The following is a 23,043-nucleotide window of genomic DNA, read 5'->3' on the forward strand; positions in this document are numbered from 1 at the left end:
ATATTTATATAGGGCTGTTATCCTATACCCAAACTCCTGAAGTGTCTTGTATCTTGCTTTCCTTGGCAAGATGGCATTTTTAAAAAAAAAGCTGGCAAGGTAATGGCAGATTACGAAACCATTTTCCTTAAAACAATCATCTAATCTTCCCTTGTCTTCAAATAATCTTCCTACTAGATCAATAAGCGCCGCTGGATAGTAGGTCCGGATATGCTGAACTGCCAGGCCTCCCCGAACATTCTCGAGATGCAGGATGGTAGATTTAGTCCTAGGGACATTCTTATTCCCAAAAAATAATTTTCAAAATAGTTAAATTCCTGAACTGCCATTACCTTTAATATGGAGGTTAGAAAACAGAAACAAAAATAATGGTAGTACCAGCATCTTAACTAATGCTACCCTCCCAATAATCGTCAAAGAAACGAGAGGCCATCTATCCAGTAATTCTTGAGCCTTCCTCCGCATAGCAAAATAATTCAGATTAAATGACTGAGAAAGATTTCCAGCTACACAAATGACTAAATATCTGATTGGACTCTAAGCCCTGGCTGCTGTTGTAAAAAAACAGGAAGTTCTTAAGTTAGTGCATTGAAAAGGAATAGTTCAGTCTTGCTCTGATTGACCTTGTCCCCCAGTGCCCGTTTACTTCTCTATCAGGTCAAAAGCACCATGTACATTGGTTTGATTAAGCTTGAGATACAAAATCATGTCCCCTGCAAACCACTTTTATTTAGGCATCTCCTGCAGTGGTACCACTGTCCCTGGTGTAGTACGATGTTTAAACACAAGCGGTTCAATGAAAAAAACTAAACGTATTAGACAGAGGACATCCATAGCGGGTACATCTGTTGATATACACCTTGTCTACCATACTAGAATTCACCATTACCTTGGCCTGCGCTCTGTGGTACAGGTTCTTCAACACGGTGACAAATTTCAAGGGGAAGCCAAATTTCTCTAAACAAAGCAATAAGGCATCCCAGTAAACCAGATCAAAAATCTATTGCAGCAATCAAAAAGTTAATATTCACCACCACAAGGCAATTAAAAACAAGCCCGCTCTGGTCTTTATAAATCAGTACTGGTGATGATTTCCCTTTTTCCACAAAATTAACTATGACGGATTCCTTAAAGGAAGGGGGGATTGCCCTGCCATCCTTGATAAAAATCAAATAATTCTGTTAGAAAAGGAACCAGTTGCTTTGCACGCAGCTTATAACATTCAGAGGGGAAGCCGTCATTCCAATAAGCTTTTGAGTTGGGCATTTTCCCTAAAAATTAATAAACCTCAGCCTCTGTTATTTTCTCCATCACGGCCTTACATACAGTTAGGGAGTTATGCCAGTCCTAATGAGCTGAAATACTGTGCTATGTTGGAGGAAGGAACCTGATATGAAGTTTCAAATAGCTGTGTATAGTGTTATAAAAAGACAGAAGCAACTTTGTCCTTCTTTGATACTATACTGTGAGTGCCTGGGTCCTCGATCTTCCTGACAGCAGATTTGTTGTGCTGAATCCGCGAGGACCATGCTAAAAAATATCCCAGTTTGACTCCTCATAGAATTGCTGCTGATAGGCTTTGGAACTGTTGATTTCTTCTAATATTAAAAAATCCTTTAGATTTTGTTTAGCCTTTTCCAACACCTTCACTAAGGATCCATTGCCAGGTGAATTAATAACAGCACACATAGCAGATTTAACCAAAAGCTGTAACTCCTTCATCTGTCTCATACACTCTTCATCTTGATTAGCTGTAAACTCATTAATGTGCCCCCGTGTCGTGGCCTGAAGGCTTCCCACACAGCAAACAATGAAGCCGTATTTCTGTTAGTTGCGAAAAACTCAGATATAAAAACCTGCATATCTTCAAGCCATTCATGATAGGTTAGTAATGCCTTGTCAGCTGCCACCTGGGCCCTGTTCTTGTGGGAATGGCTAATCATATTAAAATTTAGACCATCAAATGATCGAAAAATAATTCAACCAAGGGTCCAACCCAACTCTATTGAGGGACTGGTGCGCCAAAAAAAAGTCTAGCCGAGAAGCGGTTTGAAAGCATTGTGAAAAGCATGTAAGCTGTTCTGCATCAGGATGCTCAACCCACCAAGGGTCTACAAGACTAAAGTCCTATTTTAGCGCAAAGATCAATTTATTAGTTTTGGGTTTCAACCGTTTTTTGTCACTAGAAAGAGATCCTGAATAAAATTTAAATCTCCTCCCAAAATCAACAGGCCTCTGCTTCCACAGCGATAGTGTGGCTGATAAAGATTCAATTCATCGCTAATAGGACCATAATAATTCAAAGATTGTGAGGGGAGCACTGGACTGATACCTTGAGCCCGAGCCACGTGCCATTTGATCACTTCTTCCCACTCAATGTCATTTCATAGATAAATTGCTACGTCCCTTGCTACCAACCCCCTCCCCCACCCCCCCTCCGAGGCGAAATAAGCCTGAGAATACCAGTTGGAAATAATACTTTTGGGAGCATTAGTCTTCAAATGAGTTTCTTGTATAAAAATGACTTCTGGAGAAAATAATGTTAGGTGTCGTATAAGGCCCCCATATTTGCACTACCCCACTCCCATCCCAGGCAAAAATGAATGGCATGACACTGCACCCTTTGCACTCCCACCCTAGAATGCAAGAGGGTCAACCACACCCTCCCCAAAAGGACCCTACTCATCAGAAAAATCGCTAGACCACATAATAGTATATGCCTGCAGACATCTCAAAGCGATCATCCTGCCCACTGTAAGGCCCAGGCCTAGTATGAGAGTTTCTGGAGAAGCCTCTCTCATAGCAGAACAAAAAGATAACATTGTCTTTACACCAGAAGTTTAAGATTTAACTGTTGAACTATGGATACCTGTCCCCCCGGGGATAAATCTATCACCTTCACAACTTCCTTTAATCCTCATGCCATCAATGCGGACATATCTTCAAAAAAAACAGGAGCACTTCAGTAGTTGAGAAGCTTCGCTTTTCGATGGCCTTGGACAAGATGCACTCCCTTACAAGGAAATCAGCATTGTTGACCAAAATCATACGCGGTTGCCTAATGCTGGGAGATCACTGAGATGGAACCCTATGAGCCCTTGTGATAGTTAAATCACCCAACAGATCAGGCATTACTTCCTTAATCAGTGAGTTCACCCACTGAATCATCTGCTGTCTTTCGCAGTCCTCTGAAACGCCTACAACTCAGAGAGTGGACAGACTGTTTTAATTCTCCAAATCGTCAACCTTACTTTCCAAAGGCTTTTGTTCTTTTCAAGTTGGAGCACATCTTCCCACATCAATATCACCTAATCCTCTAGGTCAGAAATTCTAACTTCGGCCTCTTAAATTCTTGCAGGGAGCTTGACCATGGGCTTTTCAATTTTATGCAATTTTATGAAGACTAGCAATTTAATTCGCCTGTGATACTTTCAGGTCTGGAATTTCCAATAAGATAGTATCCAGTAAGCTTTTATTAGACTGATCACATCCAGCATGTCTATCGTGTCCAGTATTAAAGCCCCCAGATCCTTCTGTTTATTTTGACCCCTCATAGTCTCTCCGTGTTCCGGGGGAGCCTGTCCAGGGATTAAACATGCCACCATGTGCAGGCCTGTGATCACTTGAGGGGTCTGCTGCTGCGAGGGAGAGGCTAATGATCTGTCCCCTACTGCTACTTAGGAGCTATTCTGAACTGCTTGGGGGCTATCCTGAAAGTCTGCCTGCGTATCCAAGGGATTTGAAAGCTCAGTAGAACTTACTATCTTAACTTCTGTTTCACTCCCAGATGGTACCATGCCCCTAATAGTTTTCAGAGGTTTTGAGAACAGGGGCTATTGTTTTAACTTTACAGGTCTCACAAGTATTTCCCCATTAATATCAGTTGCAGAATCACTCTTGGCATCCGTGGGTTCCAGTGGATAGAGAGGATCCAAAATCACCCAAATGGGGCTCTGGAGACTCTCCCAATGCTTTATTTCCAGCTCTTTCTCACCTGCTTCTTGTCCAGTAACCTTTTCCAGCTTTTCAACGTCCATCCTTAACTGAGCATTGCGGTCCCAACGGGCTGTGCTGGCCTTAACTTGAATCCCCCTATGTTTCAACCTATGGGCTGGAGTAGACAAAAAATGTGTGTTACCAGAGGCATTCACAGATTTCAGGTGTTGTTTTTTCAGACCCTTGGTCAGTGTCTGTTGCTCCCCAACACAGAGCTCGACCTGTCTGCTGCTGCCCCTTGAGCTGCTCTGCATCGAGGCTTTGGGCATCGGAGGCCCTACTTCACTCAAAGGCTCCTACCTGTACCTCATCCCTGGTGGCCCAGTGGTGAGCTTCTGCCTGTTTTGTCTCTGTTTTTCCTGCCTCATTTCTTGCCTTTGTGTACTTTTCCTTTTTTCACTGTATGCTTTTTTTTGCCTTGTTGCCTTTTTCCCCTTTTTGCTGTTTTCCTCACTCCTTTCTGTTCCCACCACTGCCGCTGCTTTGTTCCTGCATCCCTGCAGCCCGGCCCCCCATCACTGTTTTCCTGCCTCCCAGTTGACCAGCCCTTCCCACCTCCCTGCCCTTCTTAATGGCAGGCATACCAGATTCAAGCCCGTCTGCGCCCGTCCACATCTGGACCACGCCCTGGTCCCCGTGCCTTTCATTGCTACAACACTAGCACCCTCCACACCCTTAACACCACCTGCCATATTGCACCACCAAAGAAACTAAAGGCCCAATTCACCTGCCTCAACTGTGCAGGGATCCCCGCCGACACCAGAAAAACCGTGACCCACGCCCTCGTCACGAGCCGCCTGGACTACGGCAACACCCTCTACGCCGGGACCACAGCCAAACTCCAAAACCGCCTGCAACGCATCCAAAACGCCTCGGCCCGCCTCATCCTCGACGTACCCCGCAACAGCCACATCTCCGCACACCTGAGACACCTGCATTGGCTCCCAGTCAGCAAAAGGATCACCTTCCGTCTTCTCACCCACGCACACAAAGCCCTCCACAACAAGGGACCGGAATACCTCAACAGACGCCTCAGCTTCTACGTCCCCACCCGCCCCCTCCGCTCCGCTGGCCTCGCACTTGCTGCCGTCCCTCGCACCCGCCGCTCCACGGCGGGTGGGAGATCTTTCTCCTTCCTGGCGGCCAAGACCTGGAACTCCCTCCCCACCAGCCTCAGGACCACCCAGGACCACTCCGCTTTCCGGAGACTCCTAAAGACTTGGCTGTTCGAGCAGCGATAACCCCCCCCTTACCCCCCTAGCGCCTTGAGACCCGCACGGGTGAGTAGCGCGCTTTATAAATGTTAATGATTTGATTTGATTTGATTCTCCTGCCTCCGCACACCAGACCCTCCCACCACACACCCATTCAGTACTGGATACGACCACGTCAGCTGCATCCCTCATCAAACACGCAGTAGAGATCTGGGACCTGCATGACTCCATCTCTCCAGACCTCACCTTTTTCACAGAAACCTGAATGACCCCCACCTCAGCCCCAGACATCGCCACCGCCATTCCCAATGGTTACAAAATCATGCACAAGGACCGCATCAACCGTCCAGGAGGAGGCATCGCCAAAGTCCACTGAAACACCCTCAGCCTCACTACCAGGTCTGACGACAACTCCCCTGGCATGGAGTACCTCTACTTCCAGATCTAGACCAACCGAACATCACCCTTCGGAGCACCCTCATCTACAGTTCCCCCCGGACATCGTCCCCCCTTCAGTGAATCCATAGCCGACTCATCGCACACCATGCTCTCACCTCAACGGACTACATACTCCTCGGCAACCTCAAATTCCAAGTGGAAAACCGCAATGACCACAATGTATCTTCCCTACTGGAGAACCTCGCCACCGTGGGATTCAAACATCTGGTCACTGTAGGAGGCTGGCCTGGTTTGTAGTGGGTACCTTGGGCACTCACACCTTACACCAGGTCCAGGTATCCCTTATTACTGAAGTGTATAGTGTTCTAGCAGCTTAGGCTGATAGAGGTGGCTATAGCAGAGCAGCTCAGGCTAAACTAGGAGACATGCAAAGCTCCTGCAATACCACTTATAGTTAGACACTGCTTATACACAAGTGAAGACAATACTTAGTGTTACCAAAAATAAAGGTAGTTTATTTGGGTGACACAGTACCAAAAATATCTTAGAGGCAATACTCCGTCTGGAGGTAAGTATTATTCACAATACAGGGAGTGCAGAATTATTAGGCAAATGAGTATTTTGACCACATCATCCTCTTTATGCATGTTGTCTTACTCCAAGCTGTATAGGCTCGAAAGCCTACTACCAATTAAGCATATTAGGTGATGTGCATCTCTGTAATGAGAAGGGGTGTGGTCTAATGACATCAACACCCTATATCAGGTGTGAATAATTATTAGGCAACTTCCTTTCCTTTGGCAAAATGGGTCAAAAGAAGGACTTGACAGGCTCAGAAAAGTCAAAAATAGTGAGATATCTTGCAGAGGGATGCAGCACTCTTAAAATTGCAAAGCTTCTGAAGCGTGATCATCGAACAATCAAGCGTTTCATTCAAAATAGTCAACAGGGTCGCAAGAAGCGTGTGGAAAAACCAAGGCGCAAAATAACTGCCCATGAACTGAGAAAAGTCAAGCGTGCAGCTGCCACGATGCCACTTGCCACCAGTTTGGCCATATTTCAGAGCTGCAACATCACTGGAGTGCACAAAAGCACAGGGTGTGCAATACTCAGAGACATGGCCAAGGTAAGAAAGGCTGAAAGACGACCACCACTGAACAAGACACACAAGCTGAAACGTCAAGACTGGGCCAAGAAATATCTCAAGACTGATTTTTCTAAGGTTTTATGGACTGATGAAATGAGAGTGAGTCTTGATGGGCCAGATGGATGGGCCCGTGGCTGGATTGGTAAAGGGCAGAGAGCTCCAGTCCGACTCAGACGCCAGCAAGGTGGAGGTGGAGTACTGGTTTGGGCTGGTATCATCAAAGATGAGCTTGTGGGGCCTTTTTGGGTTGAGGATGGAGTCAAGCTCAACTCCCAGTCCTACTGCCAGTTCCTGGAAGACACCTTCTTCAAGCAGTGGTACAGGAAGAAGTCTGCATCCTTCAAGAAAAACATGATTTTCATGCAGGACAATGCTCCATCACACGCGTCCAAGTACTCCACAGCGTGGCTGGCAAGAAAGGGTATAAAAGAAGGAAATCTAATGACATGGCCTCCTTGTTCACCTGATCTGAACCCCATTGAGAACCTGTGGTCCATCATCAAATGTGAGATTTACAAGGAGGGAATACAGTACACCTCTCTGAACAGTGTCTGGGAGGCTGTGGTTGCTGCTGCACGCAATGTTGATGGTGGACAGATCAAAACACTGACAGAATCCATGGATGGCAGGCTTTTGAGTGTCCTTGCAAAGAAAGGTGGCTATATTGGTCACTGATTTGTTTTTGTTTTGTTTTTGAATGTCAGAAATGTATATTTGTGAATCTTGAGATGTTATATTGGTTTCACTGGTAATGATAAATAATTGAAATGGGTATATATATTTTTTTGTTAAGTTGCCTAATAATTATGCACAGTGATAGTCACCTTTACACACAGATATCCCCCTAACATAGCTAAAACTAAAAACAAACTAAAAACTACTTCCAAAAATATTCAGTTTTGATATTAATGAGTTTTTTGGGTTCATTGAGAACATGGTTGTTGTTCAATAATAAAATTAATCCTCAAAAATACAACTTGCCTAATAATTCTGCACTCCCTGTATATACAATAGACACCAAAATAAGGTAAGTAATTAGGCATAGGATAGTGCAAACAATAGGAAATGCTATAAAATGCAATGGGAGAAAATAGGTCTAGGGGCAACACAAACCATATACTAAGAAAGTGGAATGCAAATCACAAATTCCCCCCTACACAACTGTAGTGTGTGTAGAATCGTTGGGAGAGTAAGAATACAGTAGAGGTAAGTAAATTACCCCACCTCAGAGCCCAGAAAAGCAGGAGTAAAGTACTGCAAGTTTCCTTAGGACACACTACTCCTCGTATTTGGAATTATTGGAAGAACCAACCAAGTCTGCAAACAAAAAATGGTGGATTCCTGGACCTGAAGACCTCCAAAGGAAGGAGACCAAGTCCAGAAGTCGAAAGAAGTTCCAGGAAGGACAGGAGCCCCTTCCAACCCAGAAGCGGGTGCAAAAGAAGAGCCCCCGGTTGGACAAAGACTGTAGAAATGCATCCTAGGACGATGTCAGAGGGTTTCTGCATGATGCACTGGATGCCCCACGTCATGAAGTTGGATGCAGGTGGGTTTGGGTGCTGGATTCCTCCTACAAGCCTTGGTTCCGGCAAAGTCACGTTTTGCGTCAACTAGGTGCTATCTGGACCCAGGAGGGACCTGGGGGTCTCAACTTTGTGTGAGGAGGAAGAGGAGGCTCTCAGCACTTTAGAGAGCCCTGAGAGCACCAGATAGCACCCACGGGAGTCCCAGGACACGGGACAAAGGAGATGCAAAATGTGGTTGATGCAGCACTACAAAGGAAGGTGCCACGCCGCCGGAGAACAACTCAGCAAGTTGAGCGTCACAGGATAAAGTGCTGTGGAGCTGGGCCAGGCTTTCCATAAAGGAATTTTGCAAATAGTGCACAGAGGCCTCAGGAGGTAAAGAAGACACAGTGCAAAAGAATACAGTCATTTTGGGGGAAGGCAAGTTCTTACCTCCTCCAAATTGGGACAGCAGGACCTCAGTACAGTCTTGTTGGTGGGGTCCACCCTCTGTGTTCCAAGGAGCTCGCTCATCGCCAGGAGAGGAGAGACCAAGAGAACCGGTCATCGACTTAGAAGGTGCCTGCGTGAGCAGGGGAGTGTCTTCATCACCCCACTGGAGATTTTTTTGGTCCTTCTGGTGCAGGGTGAAGACAGGGAGTCCTCAGAGCGTGCACACTGTGGAAACTGGTGCAGTTGCTGGCTGGAGCTGAAGTTGCAGAGGAAAAGTATCCCTTTGAGACTGAGCTGCTCAGACCCCAGGAGGGCAGAACCCTGTCTGTGAGGTAGCAGCTTTTGTAGCTACAGTGCAAGCCTCAGAGAACTGGTTTGGCTTTACTGGGGGTCCATAGTGGAGCCCTCAGGATGCATGGAATTGGCTCCCCAATGCCACATTTGGAATGGGGGGAGAATTCCATGATCTTAGACACCTTATATGGCAATATTTGGAGTTACCATTGTGAAGCTACATATAGGTATTGACCTATGTGTAGTGCACGTGTGTAATGGCGTCCCCGCACTTACAAAGTCCCCGGAAATAGCCCTGTACTTTGTGGGAGCACCCCTTGCTAGTGCTAGTGCAAGGGTGCCCTCACACATAGTAACTTTGCACCTAACCTTCAGCAAGTGAAGGTTAGACATACAGGTGACTTATAAGTTACTTAAGTGCAGTAAAAATGGCTGTGAAATAGTGTGTGCACTATTTCATGCAGGCTGCAATGGCAATCCTATGGAAGAATTTGTCTGAGCTCCTTATGGGTGGCAAAGAAACGCTGCAGCCCATAAGGATCTCCTGGAACCCCAATGCCCTGGGTACCTAGGTACCATACACTAGGGACTTATAAGGAGGGGTCCAGTGTGCCAATTGAAATTGGTAAATGAGGTCACTAGCTCATAGTGACAAATTTGAAAGCAGAGAGAGAAAGATGGTACTTTTCTACAATCACTTCTCCAAACCACTCAGCAGGACACACTCTCAACCCTGTCTTCTCCGCCAGCAATGACATCCATGTCACCCACACCTCTGAACTGCACTGGACTCATCACCACTGCTTCCACTTCTCCTTCACCAAACACACTGAACATCTCTGTGCCCACCACCACCCACGAAGGAGCTGGAACAAGGTCTCTGAAGATCAACTCACAACCACCCTCCGCCAAACACCACCTCTGGCCACCAGAGACCAAAACATCAGCATGCAACCTCCACCAATGGATCTCTGACTGCACCAACATTCTGCTCCCCCGAGAAACCCTCTGACAAGCAACCCTTCAAGAAAGCTAGCTGGTTCTCCGCCGGCATCCAAGAGTCCAAGTGCACCTGGGGACAGCTCGAGAAAAGATGGAGGAGCAGCAAGACCCTGGCCAACCACCCAGCATTCAAAACCGCTATTACCTCACCACCACCACATCATCAGGATCACAAAGGAAATGGCCATTCAGGAATGCATCAACGCCAACGCACACAAAAGCAAAGAACTCTTCACTGTGATCAAAGAATTCACCAAACCCAGCACAGACTCCACAGACATCCTCCCCCTCCGAAGACCTCTACGACAACCCCGCCACCTTCGTCCACTGCAAGATATTAGACATCGACGACAACTTCGCTATCCAGGACCCTCCCACCTCACCCACAGCCACTGCACCAAAATGAACCAGCCAATCCTGCACAAATGGACCCTTCATCTCCACTGACAAAATCCAGAACATCATGAAAACCATCCACTTTGGAGCCCCCTCTGACCCATGCCCCCACCACATCTTCAACTGAGCCAGCACCACCATCACCCCTGAACTATACTGCACCACCAACTGCTCCATCAAGTCTGTAACCTTCCCGGAAGACTGGAAGCATGCAGAAATCAACCCACCTCTGAAGAAACCCTCTGCCGACCTGATGGACCTCAAGAACTTCAGACCTATCTCGTTGCTCCCCTTCCCAGCCAGTCATTGAGAAGACCATCAACTCACAAATCACCGAATTCATCAGAAGCAACCATAGCACCGAGACCACACTCCTTGCAGCAAGAAACAACGTCTGCACTCTCCTTGACCAAGGCAAAATCTCAGCCCTCATCCTCCTGGACCTCTCCACTGCCTTCAACACCATCTCCCACCACACCCTCTGCACTAGACTGCAAGATGCCGGCATCTGCAGCAAAGCCTTAGAGTGGATCTGCTCCTTCCTCACCAGCTGAACGTAGAGAGTCAGGCTCCTATCTTTCTTCTCACAACCGACAAAGATCAGATGCTCAGGGCTCATCTCTGAGCCCCACCCTCTTCAGCATCTACATGGCCCGCTCGCTAACATCATCAGAAACCACAGACTCAACATAATCTCCTATGCCAACGATATCCAACTGATCCTTTCCCTCACCGACATACATAAAAGCGCAAAAAGCAACTTCCACCGCAGAATGAAGGCAGTTGCAAACTGGATGAAGGACAGCTGCTTGAAACTCAAATCTGTAAAGACTGGGTCCTCATCCTGGGTTCCACCCCCTCTGCCTGGGATGACTCCTGTTGGCCTTCAGTGCTTGGAACCCCCCCACACCCACCGACCACACACGCAACCTCAGCATCATTCTCAAACCCTCACTCTCAATGAACTGCCTACTCAATTCTCTCTCATCCTCGTGTTTCCATACACTCCGCCTGCTCCAAAAGATTTTCAAATGGATCCCGATCAAATCCAGGAGATCAGTCACCCAGGCGCTTGTCACCAGCAAATTAGACTACAGCAACAAACTCTATGCCGGCACCACCCAGACACACCAAAAGACACTGCAGAGAATCCAGAACACTTTGGCCAGTCTCCTCTTGGACATCCCTGGCCACAACAACATCTCCAGTCACCTCCAGTGACCTTCAATGGCTCTCGATCAACAAAAGAATCACCTTCAAGCTCCTCATGCATGCCTACAAGGCCCTCCACAACTTCGAATCTGTATTCCTCAACCACCGCCTGACCTTCCACAAGCCCAAAAGACATCTCTGCTCCTCCCAACTGGCTCTTGCCACAAGCCCAAGGATCTGCAAGAACTTAGCTGGAGAAAGATCCTTCTCTTACCTTGCACAAAGACCTGGAATGCTCTTCCGCTACACCTCAGGCAATCACCCTCATTACATCAATTCAAGAAGGATCTCAATACCTGACTCTTCGACTGACCTCCTACTACCCTACAGCGCCTTGAGACCCTCATCTCTGAGCCCCACCCTCTTCAGCATCTACATGGCCCGCTCGCTAACATCATCAGAAACCACAGACTCAACATCATCTCCTATGCCAACGATATCCTGACTGATTGATTGATTGCATACTGCTTTTGATAGGTATTATCCCAGATACATTCCTGAATTAGGCCCAGCTGCCCAACAAACTCCAAGCCATGCAAAATAACAAGGTTCCGATGCTGGCTACCCCCCAACTACAGACCTTCGAGAAGGACGGGTATCAGCCTGCTTGAGAAAGAGGCATATCAGAGTGTCTGTAGGAAAGTACCCTCTTTCTTGGTATGGTTACCCCCTTTTTCTGCCTGATGTCAGTGTGTTTGACTGTGTTCACTGGGATCATGCTAACCCAGTGATTATGCTCTCTCTCTCAAAACTCTGTATTACATCCCACAATTGGCACACTGGTGCCCCATTATAAGTCTCTACTATTTAGTACCTCGGTATCCAGGGCAATGGAGTTCCAGAGGATCACTATGGGCTGCAGCCTATATTTTGCCACCCATAGGGAGCCCAAGCAAAGGGTTCTGCAGGATTGCCATTGCAGCCTGCATGAAAAGGTGCAAGCACCCCTTCACTGCTACTTTCACTGCACCTGGTCACTTATAAGTCGCCCCATGGCAGGTGTTCTAACTCAGAGGGCAGGGTGCAAAGTACCTGTGTGTGAGGGCACCCCTGCACTAGCAAAGGTGCTCCCACGAACTCCAGGCCCATTTTCCGAGACTTTGTGAATGCGGGGACACCATTTTACGCATGTACTAGACATAGGTCAATACCTATGTCCAGCTACATAATGGTAACTCCGAACATATGCATGATTGGTATCAAACATGTTGGAATCATACCCAAATGCTTTTGCAAGCATTGGTTGTATGATTCCATGCATTCTGGGGGCTCCTTAGAGGACCCCCAGTATTGCCATTACAGCCTACTGAGGGTCTCTGGGCAGCCCAAGCTGCTGCCACCTCACAGACAGATTTCTGCCCTCCTGTTGCTTGAGAAGCTCAAGCCAATGAAGGCAGAACCAAGGATTTCCTATGGAAGAGGGGTGTTACACCCTCTCCCTTTGGAAATAGGTGTTACAGGCTTAGGAGCTGTAGCCTACCCAAGCGACTGATAATGCTTTGAAGGGCACATTTGGTGCCCTCTATGCATAAACCAGTCTACACCGGTTCAGGACGTCCTGATAGGTGGTCTCCCATCTAAATGACCAATCCCCCTTTCAGGGCTATTTAGGGTCTCTCTCTTGGGTGGTTCTTCGGATTCAGTTTCAGAATCCAGCAGGATTCCTCTGCAACCTCCTCTTCGACATCTGACCGAAGAAACTGCACCTGAACGCTCCAGGACCCAACAAGCTGCAACAAAGAAGCAAGACGCCTCTTGCAACATTGTGTCCATGGCCTGAAGGAGTCACTCCCCTGCTTCTGCAGGCACAAACTGCAACAACTACTGGCTGTGTGGATCCCCTGTACTGCTGAGCTGTGTGGATCCTGCATCACGGGTGGTGGACTGAAGTGGTCCCAACGGTCCTCTCTTCCAGCTGTCCAACTTGGGTGGAGGAAAGCCCTTGCCTGCCCACGCAGGATAGTACCCCTGTACACCACACCTTTTGCAGCTGCCAAGGCTTGTTTGCATCTTTTCTAAGGGATCTTCAGTCATCTTGAAGCTGCAGTCCCCAGTACTCCATCCTGCAAGACACAGCCCCCTGAGTGGTTCTGCGGTGGCATGGGAGCCCTTTTCGTAGTGCTGAGTGGGCCCCTTCTCTGACTTTCGTGCCCCAGTCCTGTGGGACTCCTGTAGGTGCTGCCTGTGCTTCTGTGGGCAGTCTGGGGGTCATTCCAACCCTGGCGGTCGGTGTAAAGCGGCGGCCAAACCGCCAACAGGCAGGCGGTCAAAAAAATGGAATTCTGACCCTGGCGGGAACCGCAAACAGAGACCACCACTTTAACACTCCGACCGCCACGGCGGGACAAACAAACAGCGCGGCGGTCACCGCCAACAGACAGGCGGGAGACAATGTACCGCCCACCCTATCACAACCCACCAATCCGCCAACTTTTCCGGGGCGGTAGCCCCGCCGATATAAACACGGCGGAAACAGACATTACGAACGGAAAACGCTCACCTCTACACACTCCACGAGGAATCTGGACAGCATGGAACCCGAACTACACATCCTACCAGCTATTGTCTTCCTGCTCCTCTACCAGGAGCACAAACGCCGGTGCAGAAGACAACGGTGAGTACTGCACCTACGACACAGGGGAGGGGGGAGGCAAAAAATTACGGGGACACACATACGCGACACACCCACCCTCACCCTCACCCACAACTACATACACATCAATGCAGAGCAACAACTCAGAGTGACACCCCCCAAACCCCCCGGAAGAATGCAAAGACAAAATAAAATGATCATGAAAATTGAAGTACATTGTACGGCTAAGTAAAAAAATATATCAAACATCTATAACTATATATACATATGTAAATTGTCCCGTCCAAATTGGGTATCAGCCATTGTACGTGGGCCAATGGGCCTAAACACATGGGCAAAGCCCACACAGGAGACCCGAATCCATTGGAGAGAACACTGCAGGGGCATCAGATATCAAAACTACAGGCACCTCAGGGGGAAGGGAAGGGGGGGCACCTCAGCCAGATGAGTCCACAATGCCAGATCCACAAGGGGCCTCCATGGCCACTGTACCATCCTGGGGAGTGCAAAGCCACAGTCTCACAAGTCTATACAGTGGGTGGATTGCCCACTGTTCAATCCTGGGGAGTGCAAAGCCACAGTCTTACAAGTCTATACAGTGGGTGGATTGCCCACTGTACCATCCTGGGGAGTGCAAAGCCACAGTCTCACAAGTCTATACAGTGGGTGGATTGCCCACTGTTCAATCCTGGGGAGTGCAAAGCCACAGTCTCACAAGTCTATACAGTGGGTGGATTGCCCACTGTACAATCCTGGGGAGTGCAAAGCCACAGTCTCACAAGTCTCTACAGTGGGTGGATTGCCCACTGTACCATCCTGGGGAATGCAAAGCCACAGTCTCACAAGTCTATACAGTGGGTGGATTGCCCACTGTTACATCCTGTGGAGTGCAAAGCCACAGTCTATCAAGTGGATTACAGACTCCACTGGTTCTGGAGGAGGCATGGTGCCCAGAGTGCTTCATGCAGCCCTGCCCTGACACAGATCCAGGCCTGCCCCTTCTGCCAATGCGCCAGCGGTGCTTGAGACAGCTGTGCCCTGTTCAGCGGTGCTTGACTTGAAGGGCCCAGCGGAGCGGTGCAGAGACGGCGGTGCCCAGCGGAGCGGTGCTTGAGATGAAGGGCCCAGCGGAGCGGTGCTTGAGATGAAGGGCCCAGCGGAGCGGTGCAGAGACGGCGGTGCCCAGCGGAGCGGTGCTTGAGATGAAGGGTCCAGCGGAGCGGTGCAGAGACGGCGATGCCCAGCGGAGCGGTGCAGAGACGGCGGTGCCCAGCGGAGCGGTGCTTGAGATGAAGGGCCCAGCAGAGCGGTGCTTGAGATGAAGGGCCCAGCGGAGCGGTGCTTGAGATGAAGGGCCCAGCGGAGCGGTGCAGAGACGGTGGTGCCCAGCAGAGCGGTGCTAGAGATGAAGGGCCCAGCGGAGCGGTGCTTGAGATGAAGGGCCCAGCGGAACGGTGCAGAGACGGCGGTGCCCAGCGGAGCGGTGCTTGAGATGAAGGGCCCAGCGGAGCGGTGCTTGAGATGAAGGGCCTAGCGGAGCGGTGCTTGATATGAAGGGCCCAGCGGAGCGGTGCTTGAGATGAAGGGCCCAGCGGAGCGGTGCAGAGACGGCGGTGCCCAGCGGAGCGGTGCTTGAGATGAAGGGCCCAGCGGAGCGGTGCTTGAGATGAAGGGCCCAGCAGAGCAGTGCTTGAGATGAAGGGCCCTGTCCAGCGGTTCTTGAGACGGCGGTGCCCTGTTCAGCGGTGCTTGACTTGAAGGGCCCTGTTCAGCGGTTCTTGAGACGGCGGTGCCCTGTTCAGCGGTGCTTGACTTGAAGGGCCCTGTTCAGCGGTTCTTGAGACGGCGGTGCCCTGTTCAGCGGTGCTTGACTTGAAGGGCCCTGTTCAGCGGTTCTTGAGACGGCGGTGCCCTGTTCAGCGGTGCTTGACTTGAAGGGCCCTGTCCAGCGGTTCTTGAGACGGCAGTGCCCTGTTAATCGGTGCTTGACTTGAAGGGCCCTGTTCAGCGGTGCTTGACATGTGTCTCCAGGGCACCAGATCCTGCCATTATATGGATTTCACTCGCCACCCGACATGTGGCTGCCGGGCCCTTCGTGCACATCTGTCTTCTCGCTTGCGGGCCCTCCTGTGCTGGCGTCCCGGGCCCGTGGGTGTCCTCCTTCACACCTGGAATGGGGCTGGTGGGGCCCTCCTGGGCAGCTCGCCTGCTGCCGGACTTGTCGGGCGTGCTGCCCTTGCCACCCTTCCCTGCTCCTCTGTGGCCCTTTCCTCCCTTTGTCGGTGTGCCAGGGCGCACCCCACTTCCTGACGGTGCCAGGGTAGTGCCTTTGGAGCCTGCTGTCTCTGGCCTCTCGCGCCTTGGCTTTCTTTGTTTTTTTTCCAGGGGGTGGGCTGGCTGTCCCTTTACTGCTAGCCGAAGTAGCTGCCCTTGAAGGTGGTGGACTCCAAAATCCTTGGACTATTGTCCTTGTAGGTCCAGGGTTTGTGGTGGCTGAGGTGCTGATTGGACTCTTATGAGATGGAGGGGGTGGGTCAGGTGATGGAAAGAGGTTAAGTGTGGACAGGAAAAGCTTTTTAGGAGCAGTGGGAAGGGTAGGTGCAGTGGGTATGGGAGTGGAGGAAGAGGATGTGGTTGTAGGTTTTTATTTATTTTTTATTTATTTAATGCGTTTTTATATAGCGCGGACTTTACCCGAAGGTGTCAGAGCGCTTCACAATAGGCAAGTAAAGATACATGAAGAGAAAAATTACAAGTGTGCCTGTCACAAAAATGAATGTTACATTACATGAGGCAAGTGAAAATTGTGCAAGTATCAAGAGCAAAAAAAAATACATGAGGTAGCAAACGATACGTTACGAAAGGAAAAAGTGACGTGTGCAGGATACAAGAGCAAATAAAGTACGAGTAGAGGTAAAAAAAAGAAATAAAATTGCAATAAATGGTAGACACTCAAAACACTAAAACTATAGTTACGTTACATGAGGCAGTGGTGGCCGTTGTGCATATATCAAAAGCACACAAGAAATAAGAGGTAGCAAATGATACGTTGTAAAAGGAAAGGTGCCGTGTGCAAGTTACAAAAGAGTACAAAGTACAGGTAGAGGTATAATACTGCACTAAATGGCAGACACTCAAAACACAAAAACACCCTGGGAAGGCACTTCTATAGGCATGGAGAACAGAATTTTCTATAATGGAAGGACTTCCTTCAGAAAACAGAGGGCTTGAATTAACTTTGGAAGTGTCTTTGAAGGAGGAGAGCTTTGAGGTCGGTTTTGAATGCCTGGGAAGAGGTGGTGGTCCGAAGCTGAGGCGGAAGTGAGTTCCAGATTCTCACCGCGTTGCCTGAAAAGGATTGGGCCATCGATCTTTCCTTCTTGAAAATGGGTGGTTCAAGTAATAACCTTTCTGCATTACGTGATGGTCTGGAGCCCCCAGAGAGTTTCAGTTTATTCACCAGGTAGCGAGGGGAGGAGGCGTGCAAGGCTTTGTGGGTGATACATGCAGTTTTGTAGATAGATCTTGCCTCTATGGGAAGCCAACGGAGGGTGGATAGAATGGGTGTGATGTGGTCGCTTCTTTTGGCCCCATATATGAAACGAGCTGCTGAATGGAGAATAGACTTCAGGGGGGAAAGGTGGGATTTGGGAAGGCCAGTAAGAAGAGAGTTGCAGTAGTCCAATCTGGAGAGAACCAGCGATTGGACCAGGGTTTTAAGGTCGTGCTCCGGGAAGAAGCGACGAATCACCCAAAGAAGGCGCAGTTGGTGTCGAGCAGACTTTGCAATGGAGTCGATGTGGGAGAGTAGATTGAGTTTTTTGTCGAGTATGACACCAAGGGATTTTGCGCTCTCGACAATGATGGGTTTATTGTTCATTAGATTGATCTGATCCATCCATGATTGCACTGGGGGATGAGAAAGTGAGGAGGAGAGGAGGAGGAATTCTGTTTTGGAGGGATTCAGAATCAGTTGATGAGTTAACATCCAGTTTTGAATGGAGTCGAGAGTAGAGCTAAGGAAGGAGAGATCGTGAGTGGAGGCCACCTTAAGGTAGATCTGAGTGTCATCCGCATATAGATGATAGTGGATCCCGGATTTACTCAGGAGATTTCCCAGCGGTTCTAAATAGAGATTGAACAGTGTGGGTGCAAGTATGGAGCCTTGAGGAACACCCTGCCTGACCACTAAAGGAGCTGAAAGACTGTTCGCAATTTTGACCATTTGGGATCTATCAGAGAGGAAGGAGGCAAACCATTTGAGCACAGTGCCCTCGTTGCCCATTCTCTGTTGAAGAGTGTTAAGGAGAGTGTTGTGATTAACAGTGTCAAAGGCTGCAGAAAGGTCCAGAAGAATTAGAAGACAAGACTCCCCTGAATCGAGTATCCGCAGCGCGTCATCAATCACTAGCAGCAGGGCTGTTTCAGTGCTGCAGTTTTGAATGAAGCCAGACTGGAAATTGTCAAGAAGATCATTTTCCTTGATATGTCGAGAGAGTTGTTTCGCTACACATTTTTCTGTGATTTTTGCAAGGAAGGGTAGGTTAGTGATGGGACGGTAGTTGTTAAGGTCGTTCGCATCAGCGGTGGGTTTTTTAAGCAGAGGGGTGACCTGCCCAGTTTTGAAGGAAACAGGAAGGGAGCCTTGACTGAGGGTGAGGTTGACCAGAGTGGTCCAATAGGAAAGAGAATTAGTAAAGAAGTCAATGGCAATGGCACTAGGGATGGGGTCAAGAGAATGGTTAGAGGGCTTTGTATCGAGGATGCATTTAAGGAGAGCATCGTCAGAGATGGGGTCAAAGTTTTGCCAAATGGTTAGGGATTTGCGCTCCTCTGTAGGGGTAGGATGAATGACCTGATCTACAAGTGATTTTACCTTATCGTCAAAGAATACAGCAAATTCCTCTGCTTTCTTTGTGGAATCTTCCAATTTGGAGGTTGGGGGTGAGCTGTTTGGGTTCTTGATGAGGTCGAATAGTTTTTTTGGTCTATTTTTGGCTGAGTCAAGGAGGGATTTGCGACGCTTTTCCAAGGAAGATGAGTTTGTGGTACTTGGATCTTGCTGAACGAAGCGTGGCCACATTTTCAGTGGAGGGCACTTGTCTCCATTGTTTCTCAAGGGCTCTTAGGAGCTTCCTTTCTTCATAGAGGGATTTGTTGAACCAAGGTGCTGAGGGAGTGGGCCTTTTCTTTTTGCTTTGGAGAGGAGCGACATTATCGATTTCGACTGCAAGGACTGTGAGGCATTGGGCGGTGAGATCGTTAACATCAAGGTCCGGGTCTAGCCTTGGAAGTGATAGCAAAGCAGAATCACAGAGGTTACTGAGGTCAATATTTTTAGTGTCACGGAACCAGGAAGTAGCCCTCTTAGGCTGGCCAAGAGTTATAGAGTGTGATAGGTGAAGAGAGAATGGGATGAGGAGGTGGTCCGACCAGTCTACATGAATAGGGGTAGCGATAGTCAGCAAGCCTGTTTTAGAAATAACAAGGTCCAGGATTGAGCCTTTAGAGTGTGTTGTTTCTGTGCAGTGTTGGATAAGATCGTTTGCAGAGAGGAAGGTGGCCAGCAAGTTCGCATAGGTGTCTTGAGGCGAGCCCCAGTGGACATTGAAGTCACCCACGAAGATCTGATTGTCACTTTGTGTGAATTGGTCGCTGATGCAGTCCCTGAGTTCCTCCAAAAACGAAGGGCTGCTACCAGGCGGGTGGTAAATAACATGGAATCTGAGGGGTGAGTGGTGGTGCAATTGAAGCTCAAGAGATAGGCATTCAAAGGTGTGAAAGGAGCTGTTAGGAAGAGCCTTAAGTTGAAGGGAGTTTCTAAAGATGACTGCAACACCTCCCCCAATTTTGTCAATTCTGTCATTTCTAAGTATAGAATAGCCTGTGGGTACAAGGAGATCAAACATAGAGTGAGAGGTATCGTTGAACCAGGTCTCTGTGAGGAAGAGCATGTCAATATTGTGCAAGTTGATGGTATCGGAGATTTCAAGTTTGTGTTTTATTGCAGATCTGCAGTTGTGGAGTAAACAGCGCAGCTCTGACGCAACTGTTTTGGTGACGGGGGCACTTGGGCTATGAGGGGTGATAGGAATATTGTACTTATATGAGGTCGCTCGGGAGGGTTTAGGTAGGTGAGTGGTTCTGATAGAGGAGATGGTCGGAATAGTGTAGATAACAGGGTTACTGGGAAGTGGAAGTGAAGGAAGGGTGGCGATCGAGTGCTTGTGTGGATTTGCAGATGACAGGCTATGCTTAGCTATAATGGGGTGTGAGGGTGAGGTACATCTCGTGGAAGGGTGAGTGTTTGCCAAAGGAATTGAGGTGTGTGGAAAAGTCAAGATCTTGGAGCTTAAAACTAGAATGGTAGCTTCAAGTTGGGAGATGGCGGTGATTAGAGAGCCTAGCTTATTTTCCAGAGAGATTAATGAAGAGCACAGCATGTTGGGTGACTCGATGGAAACAGGAGGGGGTGCACTAGGCAGTGTACGGCAGGGAGAGGTGGGGGAATGGGAGGGGAGTAAGGGTATAGGGTTCAGAGGTGGGGAACGGTTTTGGATGAGAGCATGAGTTGGTGCGCCAGGGGTGAGAGTAGAGTTGACGTTGTTGGCGTTGCAAGAAGGATAGGAGTAAGGGGCAGAATTAGGGGGCGATAGCAGAGGTGTGGGGCGGTGGGGCGGTAGGAGAGGGGAAGAGTGTGAGGAGTCATAGGGATTAGGGAGGTATGGAAGGAAGGGAGGGGAGTGGGTTGGATAGGTCCTGGTAGCTAAGTGAGGTGGCTGTGAGGGAGCGGGTATCAGGCAGAGTGGGGGGGATTGGGAGAAAGGGAAGTTGAAGAAAGGAAGCGATTCTGCTCGGTCTGAGGGAGGGCAGGGGTTACCAGAGGAGGAAAGGGGGTAGCACAGCATTGCTGGAGGAGAGTGGGGAGGGAGAGAGATGGAAAGTATTTGTGGGGAAATCGGGGTACATAGTGAGGGGAGGAGTGGGCGGAAAAGCAGAGAGGAGGAGGGAACGTAGGGAACATAGACAGAGGGAGAGGGCTGGAGGAGAGGTGGTCTAAGGAGGGGGGTGGCAGTAAGGGATAGGGGGGAGGAGATGAGAATAGAGTGCCGGAATGGTGCAGAACGGAAGAGGAGCGTGTTTGCTAGAGGTGAGGCTGAAGTGAAGAGGGGAGGGGCATGCTGTGAGGGGGGAAGAATGGGAGGGGAGGTCCGAGGGGAGAGAAGAGGGTCGACCTGTGCCTCCCCAGGGTGCAGCCTATTGGAGAGTGGGGGGGTCAAGGGAGGAGAAAGGGAGTAATTGGTGGAGCTAGATGGAGAGTCAAGGGATAGCCCGGTCGCAGGGGAGGGGAGTAGGGAAGGGAAGAGGCGGTCAAAGAGAGAGAGATAGGAGTCTTTGGCTTGGATCATAACAGTACCGTTGTTATAGAGTGAGATAGTGAGGGAACCGTTAAAACCCACAGGTGGGGAAATTTTTAACTGTTTCCCGTGAGGGAGAGAGGAGGAGGAGGTGACGTTAAAGGAATTGTAAAAGCTGGTAGACCAAGATGGTATGTCGTGGGTGAAAAAAATTAGATCGTTTTTGAGCCCCCCATACCGACCATTGTAAAATTGATCGACAAAAAGGGAATCGGGGAAACTTTCAATGGTGTTATGCTTGAAACGTTTTGCTGCAGCTTTAGTCAGGTTAGAAGGGTAGATGATTTTGTAGCAATCAATTCCAGACTTAATTCGAGCGGTGGCCATGATGGGAAATTGTGGAGGAGGAGGGTGGTGGGGATAAGGGAAGGGTGTTACTAGGACGGTGGTGGAGAGGAGAAGTATGAGGGCAAGGGGGGGCATATAATCCAGACGTCGGGTGCAGGAACATGAGTTATTGTGGAGACAGGAAAGTGAGGCGATTAGGGATAGGTTGTTGCTTCAGAACAGGGCTGATTCAACAAGATAGGATAGGAGATGGAGTGGTGTAAGAGGAAAATCACTGTACTTATCATCCTGCGATAAAAACCACATAAAGCACAACATTACAGTAGGTATCAAATGCATTGTACACCCAAAATCTCAACAGTCTAATATTAGACACTTACTTTCTAGGTATCACCAACATTATGGGCAAAAAACACAGGGTGGAACATAATTTCACTAGTATAACCCAAAGTATGCGAAACACCCTCAACATCATAAAACACAATTTAGAGGTAGCCAGAACAGGTTTTGAAAATCAAACTACAAGAAATACAGTTCCTAGCACCACAAATACACAATGGGGCCTGGCGCCCTGCAAACCACCAGGACCCCCTGGTCAACTGGCCAAGTAGATTCTTGATTCTGCGGATTATTAAGCAGCCTTATATTAGGGGTATGATCCGGGGTTTGGCCATACTCGATTCTTCTTGCTCCTGAGTCTCAAGTTTCTTTGGTTTTCCCATCGTGGCAGTGCATGAGTTATCCTTTCAGTTATTTAAATGTTGGTTGTGGAGGGCATCTACTAGTTTTTAGCTATGCAAGAGACACTCCAGGAAAGTTTCACCTACAGTCTCTTGTGGAATTAATAGGGACTAGATAGTTATTTAGGTGAGTTCAGTGACCCCAAAAGTACAGATGTCACTATTCTGTACAGCATGTATTTAAAGCAATGCTCTGAAGGGTCAAGGGAGCGATTTAAGGGGCAAGTTCACAGCCGCTAGCTACCCTGTATGGATTTCTGATGATTTTCTCCCACTCAACCACTCAGCAGTCTTGGATGAATGAAGCAGGTAGTATCAGCACTCAGGGCCCCCAGGCTCTGCCCTGGATTGCATATAACAGTAAGCTCTGACTACTGAGTGCAGCG

At 48.8% G+C, this 23,043-nt stretch overlaps 1 protein-coding gene across 1 annotated transcript in view; it reads right to left on the bottom strand.

Moving 5' to 3' along the window:
- The window catches only part of HFM1 (helicase for meiosis 1), a 2,166,952-nt gene that overhangs the window by 215,730 nt on the left and 1,928,179 nt on the right, over positions 1–23,043 (bottom strand). The window lies entirely within an intron of this gene.

Source organism: Pleurodeles waltl, chromosome 4_2, assembly GCF_031143425.1.
Source record: "Pleurodeles waltl isolate 20211129_DDA chromosome 4_2, aPleWal1.hap1.20221129, whole genome shotgun sequence".
In the NCBI taxonomy this organism is placed as follows: Eukaryota; Metazoa; Chordata; class Amphibia; order Caudata; family Salamandridae; genus Pleurodeles; species Pleurodeles waltl.